We start from the raw sequence: 13541 nt of genomic DNA, 5'->3' as shown, positions 1-13541 counted from the left end.
TTTAAGGGAAGGCCTAAACTTTCATTCTCGAATATGTATATTATTAGTGGTAGTATCGATAAATACTACACAACCAAAGTTATAAATGGTTGGAAATTTAATTCTATATGTCTTATACATTTTTCCGTAACGGCTATGATAACATAGTTAATGAATTTGTATTTTTTTTCTTTCGCTAAGTCCATATCAACGCCGAGCCGCGAGATAATGGGTTAACAGAATTTAATGAAAATCGGCATATATACTCGGGGAATAAGAAACTACACTCTAAGCTATAAACAATTTTATTCACCCTGGATAAAATTGTACTTTAGGGGAAGGCGCCTAAGATATAATTTTTAAATACCTATGTTATTGGTCCAATCGAAAAGTACTACATAACAAAAGTTATAGGGAATAAGAAAAGCTTTTTCCTCTTCATTTTTATTAAATTCTAGATTCATTTTATTCCAACTTAGTGAAGAGGGGGTTTCTCCTCTGGCTTGGAGGAAAAATTTGCCTGTAAGTCAGATTTTTCCGCCGCCAGTGTAATGAATTGATACTTTCCGAATCATCGGGTACTCCTAGGAAACAGATTAGTAAAAGGCCATACTTTTTGCCCTGGGAGTCGCCACAATTCGACCCCCTCCCCGCCGAAAAGGGACGAAGAGTGTTCACGGCTCACCGCAGTCTGCGGCTTGGTCATTCCAGCTCTGGAACTATGGCAGCTTAGTCCTGTTCGTTAAAAGTGAGAAAATTTGTGGTTTTTCATTTGATCGAGAATTCCGTATGAAGGCATTGCTTTCAATCGTGCCATTCCTAATGACGTCATTGTAATGACCTATGTTCATTTCAGTTGGGAAAACTACGAAGACAGTCTTTCTGAGGATGTACAAAGGCAGGTGGAGAGAGTGTCTACAATTATAATGAAAGCTCCCCAACCTGATTGTGACTGATGATATGCAAGCGGGTCTACCATTAGTGAAAATTCCCTAACTCAGTCTTCATGAGAAAAGATGTTTGGTGACTTCCCCGTCGCGTTTCTAGGGTAACGTAAACAGCTAAGCAATTTTATACAATCTTGCTCACAACGAGTACACTACCTAACCTAGAATTCTGTGTACAATGTAGAATTTCGTAGCGAAGCACGGGTATATCAGCTAGTCTGTTATAAAATGAAAAAACGAACATTGAAAATAAAGTATATTTCACAGCTGACGAATCGAAACCGCATTCGTAACTTAAGTCTCACATAAATAAGCTAAGTGTCAACACACACACTATCAAAGCAATCGGACGTCTGAACGACAAAATAATTACGTCAAGAACAAAAATTAAAATACTACACTTCAATGAACTCAAACGCGCGTGGCAAACAGCAGTAAATAATCACCGTTAGCTCAGTATCCAATGCTGGACAACCCTCACGTTCATGCCACTAGTGGCTCCATAATCTTATGTAAACACCTTCCAGCTGGTAAGGGTTGTGCCGAAGCATGGTCTCAATCTTACTTCGCTAACACTCTTCGCCTTACATACACTACTGCATCGTTCAAGTCACTTCGCAAAAACACCTTACGTAAGACTTGAATATATACGGACGACACCCTAAATCTATCGTCAAGCCTACATAGTGTCTATACACCCTAACAATTACATTTATATACACACACAGCACCCTAAACCTATCGTTGAGCCTAAATGGGTATGTCTACTCATCAGTATACTACTACGATACGTGTAACGTCCTAAATCTATTGTCGAGCGGAAACTGGGATGTCTACTCATTCTCTAAAATGTCAGGCGAAATCGTAACTTCAAACATACTCTGATATTTAGCTGAAAACATTGTCGAAACTATAGCACATAATAATAATAATAATATTTGTTTTACGTCCCACTAACTACTTTTTAAGGTCTTCGGAGACGCCGAGGTGCCGGAATTTAGTCCCGCAGGAGTTCTTTTACGTGCCAGTAAATCTACTGACACGGGGCTGTCGTATTTGAGCACCTTCAAATACCACCGGACTGAGCCAGGATCGAACCTGCCAAGTTGGGGTTAGAAGGCCAGCGCCTTAACCGTCTGAGCCACTCAGCCCGGCTATAGCACATAATGAAACGAATCTTGCCACAAAAATTAACGAACTCAATGCAACCAAGTCCCTCCCTTGTCAATAAAACGTGAAATTGAAAATAAAAAATAACGCGCGGCTACAAAATCCACGATTCAAACATGATCTCGACATACGCAGTGAAGTGAATGAATTTCATCACTCGTCTAATATTACGTGAATATCGCCAAAACAGTAATCATCACCATCGCAAAAATCGACACTAAGTATAGGGTGAGGCCCAAAATCACCTACCGTCTCACTGTTCCAAACATTCATATCCATAAACTATCCAGTGCAGCGAAATTCCTTGAATCTACACAGCAAAACTATCACTTAAATAACGTCCAATATCTCATCCCACACTGTTTCCGATTTAATGATTTAATGATATACATATCTTAATCTCGTCTCGTAATATATGTTACAACTAAAGAACACCAACCGTGTATTCAGAATGCCCTTCTATTTTTGAGGATGCTTACTATAACATTCACTATGCTGACTTTACATAAATAGTCATTTGGACTTAATTTCTGTAGAAGATTGTAGCTCTTGGCAGTTCTTTTTCACGGGGAGTTCTTGACTAGAATTCATATTGTGCGTCACAAAGCACTCACTTCAACCCAACATTCACCCGGTCACCTGTTCCGGATTCCTAACGGAATCTCGATACAGCCTGCCTCAGAAATATCACATTTCATTTACAGCCTTTCTCAAACATTCCTCGCCATCGACAAATATAGCCTGTCTCCAAATTCATCTTCATCGCCTATCATCACGGCGGCATTACTCATGAAATACAGGCTTCCTATGCCTTCAACATCTACACAACTATTCTCTCAACACATCATTCAGACAATCCATTTCTTCCTGTTTCAAACCCTTTCAAACCTCAATACTCTCAAGACGAGCAATTTTATAAGGATCTTCTCATTCATTTTATTACAAGTTTCGGACCTCAAGAACACAATAACACACCGTGATTTCCTATATCACCGACATACACGATGTCACAAAAATTAACTTCCCACGAATAAATATAACTTTTTCAGACTTCACTGGATTTCGAGACGAACGCCATTCTTACTCAACATTTCTGTTAAATACATGTTTAACGTAGAAACATTTCATCCCGCTGTAAATTTTCTTAATATTATTATTATTATTATTATTATTTCGACTAAATTTTTCTGCCCGGGCTGGGTGGCTCAGACGGTTGAGGCACTGGCCTTCTGACCCCAACTTGGCAGGTTCGATCCTGGCTCAGTCCGGTGGTATTTGAAGGTGCTCAAATACGTCAGCCTCGTGTCACTAGATTTACTGGCACGTAAAAGAACTCCTGCGGGACTAAATTCCGCCACCTCGGCGTCTCCGAAAACCGTGAAAGAGTACTTAGTGGGTCGTAAAGCAAATAACAGTATTAAATTTTTCTGAACTCATACGATATTGGAAATTATTGTATTACCACGACTACATGATCGTTATCACCTACCTAACTTTACTCAGTTTGAACAATACCTCAAAGAATTTTAACACATTATTTAAACTTCGCATCTTACAGTTTCTCAACGTGAATTTTTACTGCCCTGAAGAGTTTCACACGACGACCAGAAATATAACACTTTCGACTGATCATTATTAATTCGACACACGCACTGGAAAATTTTATTGGGACAAACAAATTCTATCTACAACATTAATACAAATTATAGACAGAACTGTACGGAGTCATCCTGGAGATTCTGGCTATATTTTGTCACCTGACGTCGGATTTAGCCACTCGTGGCTACATGATATCTATAAGATGATGTATCTTAAAAATACACATATTTTACACTCGCTATCGATTAACAACGCAATTGACGCACTTCCTTCGCTTTTTAACATGCGACGAACCTCCCTCTCTGCTGGCAACTTCGACTGTTTCCCAGGACTCTGCTTTAGTTCACCCTAATACCCGGTCAGGTGTTTCAATAGATAACAAAAATAATATCAAACACACACAATGTAAGAGGAAATCAGCTACGTCTTTTAAACAGATATCTATGCCTTCACAGTTTTCGTCGGCGGAAGCACAGGAAAATTTCTTATCACCTTCAATTTCATACTCTACTTGAATCATCGACACGAATATAACTTATTTCTTAAGTTATTTTAAGCCCCGCACTTTCTTGTAGACGAGCGACCTGGATTCCACCATCCAGGGCTTCAGATAGTGTGTTGAAATGTACGTGGAGGGGATTTATTTTATACTCTCTGCGAGGACGTTACCCTCACCATGAAGCCTGGTGGTGCAATATCCTAATTCCACATCCGCTGGACAAATTTTCTCGAAATTTATTCCACAAATTCAGACAGAATTATAATTCACTATGGTGTTAATTTTATATTTTTCCCATACTCGCAACGGGCGTAATAAATTTATTTCTGGCATGTAATTTCGCGGGCTTTCTTCAGAGATGACCGACACGTGTCGCAAATCCCCGAGTATGGATGCCAACTTTTCTCCAGGCTTAATTGCATTTAAATTCACCCTGGGGATTTTATCTCCATGTAATGTTTATTAATAATTTCGATCATTCATTCCTGGATTAACCATGTCGCCAAAATCTCCCTTCGTGAAGGATTTTCCAAAATTGCAAAATTAGTCAGTACTCGGTATCAACCGAAGTATCCCGGCATTTCACGAGAGAGTGGCTCGCTCGTCACGGTGAGTTCTATTCCCACGGGGGAGCGAGACTCTAAATAAAACATGGCTACGATGAAAAAAATTATTTGTTGGTAAAATAAATATCTTCAATTATTTTTCATCGTAGAATTATGGGTTCAGTATAATAAGGGGACAATAATTAGTATAATATATTCTTTGAGTAAAATTATTTTTTCAGTCTATCGCAACAACTCCACTAAGTTAAAGCCTACAACTACATAAACCCCGTCACCACCAAAACTATGAACCAACAACAGCCATTATCGACTAAATTACACGATTAACCGAATGAAATGCACATGTTTTACATGACGGACTTCGACAGAGTTACAGTTTATCGTGCTATATACATTTAGTGCTAAAAAGGAACTGAAAGACTAAAGTACTTTCCCATCATTCCTAATGCCACTCACCATTAAAAGGCAACCAACAATTGTCACCACCAAATTGCTTGGCGCAGCTCACTCCAGTGGACTGTCTGCGCGGACGATTCGCATGACGATGAGGGGATGTGACGTTTTACCACATGACACTGCACAGTAAAGAGGGAAGAGAAGGGCGTGATGGCCATTTTGAGCTAGCGTTGTCATTAATTCCCTATATACATTTCACGAGACCACCATCGCCGATAGTAATTTTCACAACGGGACAAAAAGGGCGAATCTTACCTCTCTGTGAACAGTAACTACATAGTATGTTGCTCACTTCTTTACTAGCTTCCGAAAAACATAAGGTTTTAATATAAACCCCAAAAATTGAATGTGTTGAATCGGCGTAAGACAACTGCACCAAAAATTAATCGCTATAACACAGTTCCCTAAATATCGTAACGTAACTGTTTGCAGCATTACCAAGACAGTTTGGAATAAAGTGTAGAATATCGTTGAGTGAATTTTCACTAAAGTTTTTTTTTTTTTTTTTTTTTTTTTTTTTTTTTTTTTTTTTTGCTAGGGGCTTTACGTCGCACCGACACAGATAGGTCTTATGGCGACGATTCACTAAAGTTTGAAACACGTAATTCGATAGTAACACATCTTGCTTGATATTACATTTTCAGATGTTTACATTCTCAATCGTTAGGCAAGTTTCTTCCCATTTAGACTTTCTCATTTACTACACACACTTAACGATCCTCCGTGACAGGCATATGGGGCTCAGCATTCAATGTTCGAATGCCGATTACTCAATATTAAACATTACACATCTGCAGAAGAAATTTGTTAGAAAGTTACTATTCGTGAACTACATGTGGAAAATAACGTACCGAAACACTACTACCGTACTACTTCGAACGTAGAGCCCATACTTTTGTGATTCCAGTCCCTGATACAAATTCTAGTACGATGTCATACAATAAAGCTACAGTTTGTCAAGTTACAATTAAATATACATTTCTCTAACCATATTCCATGTACATTACACATTTCACTATACCTCCACAGCAGAACAATCCTCTCCTGCGCCAAGGTCAACAGGTCAACATGTTAGGTGAATATGTTAACTGCCAAAATCAAGCATGTCTCTTCGACAATAGCCTACTATTGTACAAGTAAAATCAACCAAACGTTTCAGTTCGGTCAGTTCAACTATGGCGATTCTTTTTCATCAATAACACAAAATCTGAAATACTCCCTCAGTGGATACTCACCAAACTTCATGACAAGTGCTGGCCGCAATTCATTCCATCCGAATCGCTGCAAGGATTATGGGCTGTAATAAGGTCTGAAGATGGCGTAGTACAGAGTTCTGCTGCACGGACACTACCCCCCCCCCTCCCTCCTCTTATCTGCGCAGAGTAGAGCTCTTTTGGTACTGCGCAGCTGAGAAAGAGAGGAGAAGGGCGTGGTATTGAGCCGCACTGATCCTGCGCAATCAACAAGTAGATAGATGACGTAATTCCGCGTCGTGTGGAGACTGCGCAATAACGAGAGAGGATGATCACGTGAAACTGAACCACTTTGATACTGCACAGTAGTGGTGGGCGAAACTCTCGTTCGAGATACTCGAGACTGACGTCACCACTCTCGATGCATCTTCGAGATCTACGTAGAGATGGGCATAACTCTCGTTTGAGATACTCGAGCCTGACGTCACTTTCTCGATGCGTCTCGAGGCACGCTCCAATTGAACCTCAGCCAGGACGAATATAGCAGAAACAGAAATCATTAGCAAACATTGAACTCGAGCTGTTAGCGTGGCTCAGTTGGCTAAATATCATCGTTAGGCATTATCCTCCGCTACGTTTTGTAGTGGTTGGAATCTTATCTTCAAATGTTTTTGTTTGTTCTTGTTTTGCAATCGGAGTTTCGGCTACCAAACACACACCTGTTCGTGCAGAAACAACCAGATCGCTAATAGAAGTAATTGTAACGTTACTGAATATACAAAATAACCAATATATAATAAAATCTCTTCTACTTGAACACATGCAATATAAACCAATCATAATGTAAACAAACCTGATTACCTCGTGGCCATGTCATCAGATCAGTTAGCTTTGTATCTGTATTGCACTGAAAATAGTACTCATAATAATGTTATTTGTGTTACGTCCGTCCTAAATGCTAGTTCTTGACAGACGCCTGGGTGTGGGAATTATGTCCCGCAGGAGTTCATTAACGTGCTGGAAGCCAACGACATGGAATTGTTACCTTTAAAACAGTAGGTACACTGACAGATCATATTGAACACACTGGGATAAAAATGTACGTGTTTCGACAGAGGGTTATCGCTCTACTCTGTGTTTTGTATTGTACGTTTTGGTTATTACATATTACAGGCTTTGCTTCTCTCGGTTTTGGGTTGTACGTTTTGGTTATTGAATATTGCTGGCCTTTTCTCTGTTGTCAAGGTATTTTAACAGAAGTAAGTTTGTTTGCGGTAATAAAACCGAATAAATCATCATTTAATTACCGGTTCTACTCTATAACGAGCCACCGGAGACCACGGGTACCTTATACCAATATACACAGAAGGTTTCCCTGAACAATTTCTGAAAATTTGTCGATGGAGTTCGGCTTCATCCTGTATATGTGCCTTCAGGTCTGATAATATTGTGGCTGGTCTTGAATGATCCTTTTCAAGGAAACGATCTATTTGTTACCATACTTACATAAAAGTATCGATAGTCCAGAAGGAGTCTTAACCCGAGAACGAGTCCCTCTTCGGATACATGCCCACATATAGCAGTATATGCCATTACCGGTATATTTTACTTTCTGTTCAAATTATTACACAACTCGATGCGTCGTAAAAGACATCGCTTCAATAAAATATTAAACATATATCACACTCTTCATTACTATTTATTTCACATACCCAGTCCCCGAACCATAGGAACTAATCAATGAAGGATAAAATATGTTTCCTAGCCGAGAATCGAACCCAGAGACCCTTGGACGAAACGCCAGTACGCTAACCATTTCGCCACGGAAGCCAACAGTGGTTACGTAAAATGCAGGAATACAGGTAGGTAAGTTGACCGCGAGTAGATTATAAAGTAGTTGGCGTATCGTCATTAGTTGTTATAATGATGTTATTTGCTTTACGTCCCACTAACTACTTATTAAGGTTTTCGGAGACGTCATTAGTTGATCAACAGGCGAAGTAGGCTATAGTCGAGGGATAACATACCGCATGCGCATGATGTCCCGATTTAAACTTTGAGATAGGATTACGAGTCATGGACTGCATCAGTTGCTCGAAATGCATCGAGAGCTCTCGATACGTTTCCCAGCACTGCATCGAGACAAAGAGCTCATGCGCCTGACGTCACTATACGACATCGAGATAGCATTATGAGGCACGTACTGCATCGCTTGCTCAGAATACATCGAGAGCTTTGCATCACGCGACCCATCACTACTGCACAGTCAACAGGGCAGAGAACTGAGCCGCGTGGAACTTAGGGTATTACGCTATAAAGTTTGTGTAATGCCTAGAAGGATACGATGAAATGATGATTGTTGTTTAAAGGGGCCTCACATCTAAGGTCATCGGCCCCTACATACGAGTGTTGCAACTCCTCCTCAAAAGTACGCAGTAATATTCTATTACCTCTCTTACGCAGTATTTCTTCGTTTCTAGCTCTCTCCTGTAAAAACACCCAGGGAATATTTGATTACTTCTGCTTCCATTAGTACTTTGAAACAGGACTATAAGAACATAGGATTTATTGGTTTTTCTTCCGCCACTCTTCTTTTGATGTTTTCGCGTGTTTGAGGAGCAGGGAGGAGATATGAGAGAAATGCATGTTACCACATAATCATTTTAATCAAAACAAAGGACATAACGTTTACATCGGCAAATGAAATGAGCAACAGAATCAAAACCTGATAACTCCCGGTGAACACTTACGTGAGAACAGCAAAACGCCGCTTAACCATGTGGTTGCACAATTGCTGAATGTGGTAGGGAACTGAAGTACTGCATCGGAGATTCTGATTCTATACTTTGTTGTCCCTTCAGCGGATGTTTATGCAACAACCAGGACAATACGTGCAAAAAATATGGACATGTATGGCTTTGATACAACTGTTTGGAGTTACCGGACTTTGATCCGACCACCCTGGAGCAGTCCAGTAAGCAATACAATGGGGAACACAGGCAATTTATTGGCAACAAACACTTTGAACACTAAATTAAAGCTGTCAGTTCATCTTCCAAACAATCGCACTGCTCATCTGCGGATACTTGCTCTTCATCTGCACCGTCTTCGTGGATTTCACTGTCATTAAGCAGGTTCTTGTACGACAGGAAACAAGCAATCTTCCAAATTGCCTGACCAGCAAGCCTCGCACATCTTGTATCTTGGCCGCTGCCAGACGACGCTGTAGCTGTACAGTGTCCAATGTCTGCGGAAGGTTTTTACGTCTCTTGAATATACAAAACTGCATCATATCCTCAACAGATTCATGCTTGTAATTTTCTGCCTGTCTTTGCTGTCCTTTACGCTGAATGACGATGTATTTATTGAAGTTACTTCGTTTCCTGCCCTTTATTCCAGGGACTTCTTTGTAGGACTCACCGAGGGATTTAATATTGTGTAAGACATGGTACTGTACTAACCTTAGAACAGGACTGTGTTCCTTGTAAATTGTTTGATATTCTTCCCTGTGTGTAATAACCGACGTTGTCCGAATGTGCTTCTCAACGCGCGGAACACACGAGATGCCGGCAGAAATCTATGGCCTCTTACTGGGAATGTCAAATTCTTCCCCTCTAAATGGGCATATGATTCGTTGTAAATACAAAAAACAATGGTGTCTACGATGTGGGAGTTTTCGGTTTGACCCCCACACCCATCACACAATCTCCACATTTGTGTTAGATCGAATTCCAACGAAGCCAACTAATGCAGGAGTGCGGAATCAACCTCCGTAGCCCCTCTACACCTGCGTCCTCGAACCATTGAAAAAACGTTGGCGACCTCAAGTCCATGCCGATAAAACAAAGGGTATAGAAACTGATTTGCCTTGCATAAAATGATTCTTGGATAAGAGTTCTTCGTAGGGGGGTTGGACCTAGTCAAAACAGTGATACTGAATCAGAAGCATTGTTTTTAGTCATGTTACGTGCAAAGGCTTTTTATAACCTGTGTACTCGTTTTGACATCATGAAAACTATCTACCCCTGAGGATCGGTTTCATCGTTTACTCTCTGTGCTAGTAGAATGCTTGTACTACAAGCATCCGAGGAAGGTGACCAAAAACCAGCATTAAACGAGCGCGTAAATACTTCGTGAAACATCGACTTCCTGGCTTGTAAATACTGTGGAACCGAATTGTATAATTATCGTATTTTCCTTTTATTTAGCTCGCACGATAAATACGTTCCGATTTACGTCCGTTATAGTGGCTCTCCGTTGCCGGGTGTTTACCTAAACATTTTCTCAATTTTGCCTTCTTCGCGGTTGATATGTGACGGACTTCGGGTCCCCACCTCGTCCTCCTTTAGGAATGTGTCCCTCAAACACTGCCTTAGCTATTGCATGCAGCCTATCGTTTTTGACAGAAAAACAACCATAAACCTGTTGTACAGTCATTGAGCAGGTCAGGGATGGAATGAATGAAGCCCCCATCTTTCGGCGAGGTTAGGAAATGGGCCGGCTGCCGAAGCCTGTCGCACTCCTGTATGGCAATGTTTAATGACCGACAGATGAAATGAAATGATATTGGAGAGTGTTGCTGGAATGAAAGATGGCTGGGAAAACCGGAGTTCCAGGAGAAAAACCTGTCCCACCTCCGCTTTGTACAGCACAAATCTAACGGGGTTGGAACACTTGCACGGAGTGACATTTGCACGGAGCCTTTCACTCTACTTGATGAGTCAGAAGTAGGCTTTCACTCTACCTGAAGAGTCAGAAGTAGAATGGTCATACTAACATAAATTTTGGATTCCCAATCTAATTTGATAGGTACTTTGACGAAGATACACTTAAATACTGTCCCCTCCTGGAAATCCAATACCACACGCGTAAATGCTTCAACATGTAAGAAAATGACTCAAAAAGTATAAACTAGTATTCGGCTCGCCAGGTGCAGGTCTTTTTGATTCGACTCCCGTCGGCGATCTGCGGGTCGTACACCCAGCCCCCGTGTTAGCGGAACGAACCCACAACCCATTATGGTTAAACTTCCCGACCCTGCCGGGAATCGAACCCGGGACCCCTGTGACCAGAGGCCAGCACGCTAACCATTCAGCCATGGAGCCGGACAATAAATTCCATAAAGTGACCGCACAATGACTTACAACTTTACAAAGTGACCTAATAATACAAAATGGAAAAAATGACCTAATAAATTAGCATTTTTTGCTATTTGTTTAACGTCGCACTAAGACATCGAAGGTTTTCGGCGACGGAAGGGTGGGAGATTGGGAAGGTAGCGGCCGTGGCCTTCATTAAGGTTCAGCCCCAGCATTTGCCTGGTGTGAAATTGGGAAACCACGGAAAACCATCTTCAGGGCTGCCGACATTGGAGTTCGAAGCCACTATCTGCCGAATGCAAGCTCACACCTGCGCGACTCTAACCGCACGGCCACTTGCTCGGTAATTAGCATTTCTACAATGTGGGAACTATAAGGATTTCTATACAAGTTAGCAATGTATATTTAGAACCAACTGAAAGGTGTCATCAAAAATCCTAGCTCTGGTAATCACGGTAGTGAATTTAGATGCAATTTATAAGTAAATGTTAATTTTATAAATGCCGGCCCCATGGTGTAGGAGTAGCGTGCCTGACTCTTACCCGGAAGCCCTGGATTCGATTCCCGGCCAAGTCAGGAATTTTTACCTGAATCTGAGGGCTGGTTCAACGTGATTAGATTAGAATTGAGGAGCTATCTGATGGCGAGATAGCGGCGCTGGTGTATAAAGCCAAGGATAGTTATCCTGTGAGGATTCGTCGTGCTGACCACACGTCACCTCGTAATCTGCAGGCCTTCGGGCTGAGCAGCGGTCACTTGGTAGACCAAGGCCCTTCAAGGGCTGTTGCACCATAGGGTTTGTTTTTCTGGTTAATTTTATACATTGTAAGAGACATTTAGCCGACTTAGCGCCGTTTCCAGGGAACACCAAGGGGAGGTAGTCTCTTTGCGTTCCTCATAGATATATTTTTTCACTTTATGCAAGTTCGTCAAATTTTTTATTTCTTAAGTGCTGATTCAAGATATTTGCATGGTTATGCAGTGATATTCCATTGTCACGTTTTCTCTTTAAGTATGATTCAGAATATTTATATATTTAAAATAGTTACATGATTTACTAATCCTGTAATATTCCAGGGTAGTCTCACTGCCGTTTCTGAGCGTAAGCAACACAAACTAGGAATAATCTTAGTTTGCCATCAACTTCAAGTATTTTTAAGACATTTGAAATACTCTCATCGATCTTCACTGCTGATTTCTTTCTTCTCTTCCCATCGATATTCAAAACTATCATGTCAAATTGGTGACCGTAGTACTCTGTGTCATCTCGAAGAGTCTTGATCAGCGAATATACATTCGGGTGCGTTCTCGAAATTAAACAGTTTATTCTTTGGTTCCAGCCTTCAGAAACGTTATTGGTCCAATGCCGCCTTCCACAACAGTTCCACATATTCCTTGGCATGTGCTCGTTATCCAGCCATTACGACATAGTCGTAAAACACCTGCAGAGTCTGATTTTCAGGCGAGCTCTCCTGAATACATAGCCAACCATCATCAATCATTTTCCTATAAATGTGCGCTAGTGCTGAACACATTCGAATATGAAGTATAATTTCTTCATTTTCCCTGTACGCAGTAACAAGGCCACAATCTTGTACTTTCCTCCTTAGACATTGATTAAAATGATAGTTGCAACCATAAATCTCAGCTTGAGGAAACAGCGTTTTAGCTGATTGGTCGATGGCGATTTCGAAGTCCATAATACGTGTCACAGGGTTCCATCCTAGTACGTTGTTTTTAACAGCTTCCAACAAACGAGCATAATGTTTCCCGTTTCTTGTTTGGTAACAGCGCGTAGACAGCTGGTATCGTGTTAGCTTCTTCCCAAGAACTTCCAAGATCGGCGTGGATGTTAAGTAACTGCCCAAACTGCTGGCTTTAACTTTTAAGGTCCCGTCGACAAAGAAGGAAGAGCAACTTGATAAAGCAGACTTTCCTTTCTCGCTGGCAAACACTAATATCCTGTCTTTAAGCCCCCTGTTGTCTTCAAGTAGGAATTTTCCACCGTCGTTCATTGCTATGTGTCCTTGTAT

The sequence above is a fragment of the Anabrus simplex genome, chromosome 10 (assembly GCF_040414725.1).
Source record: "Anabrus simplex isolate iqAnaSimp1 chromosome 10, ASM4041472v1, whole genome shotgun sequence".
NCBI lineage: Eukaryota > Metazoa > Arthropoda > Insecta > Orthoptera > Tettigoniidae > Anabrus > Anabrus simplex.
Note: the sequence above shows the minus strand (reverse complement) of the source record.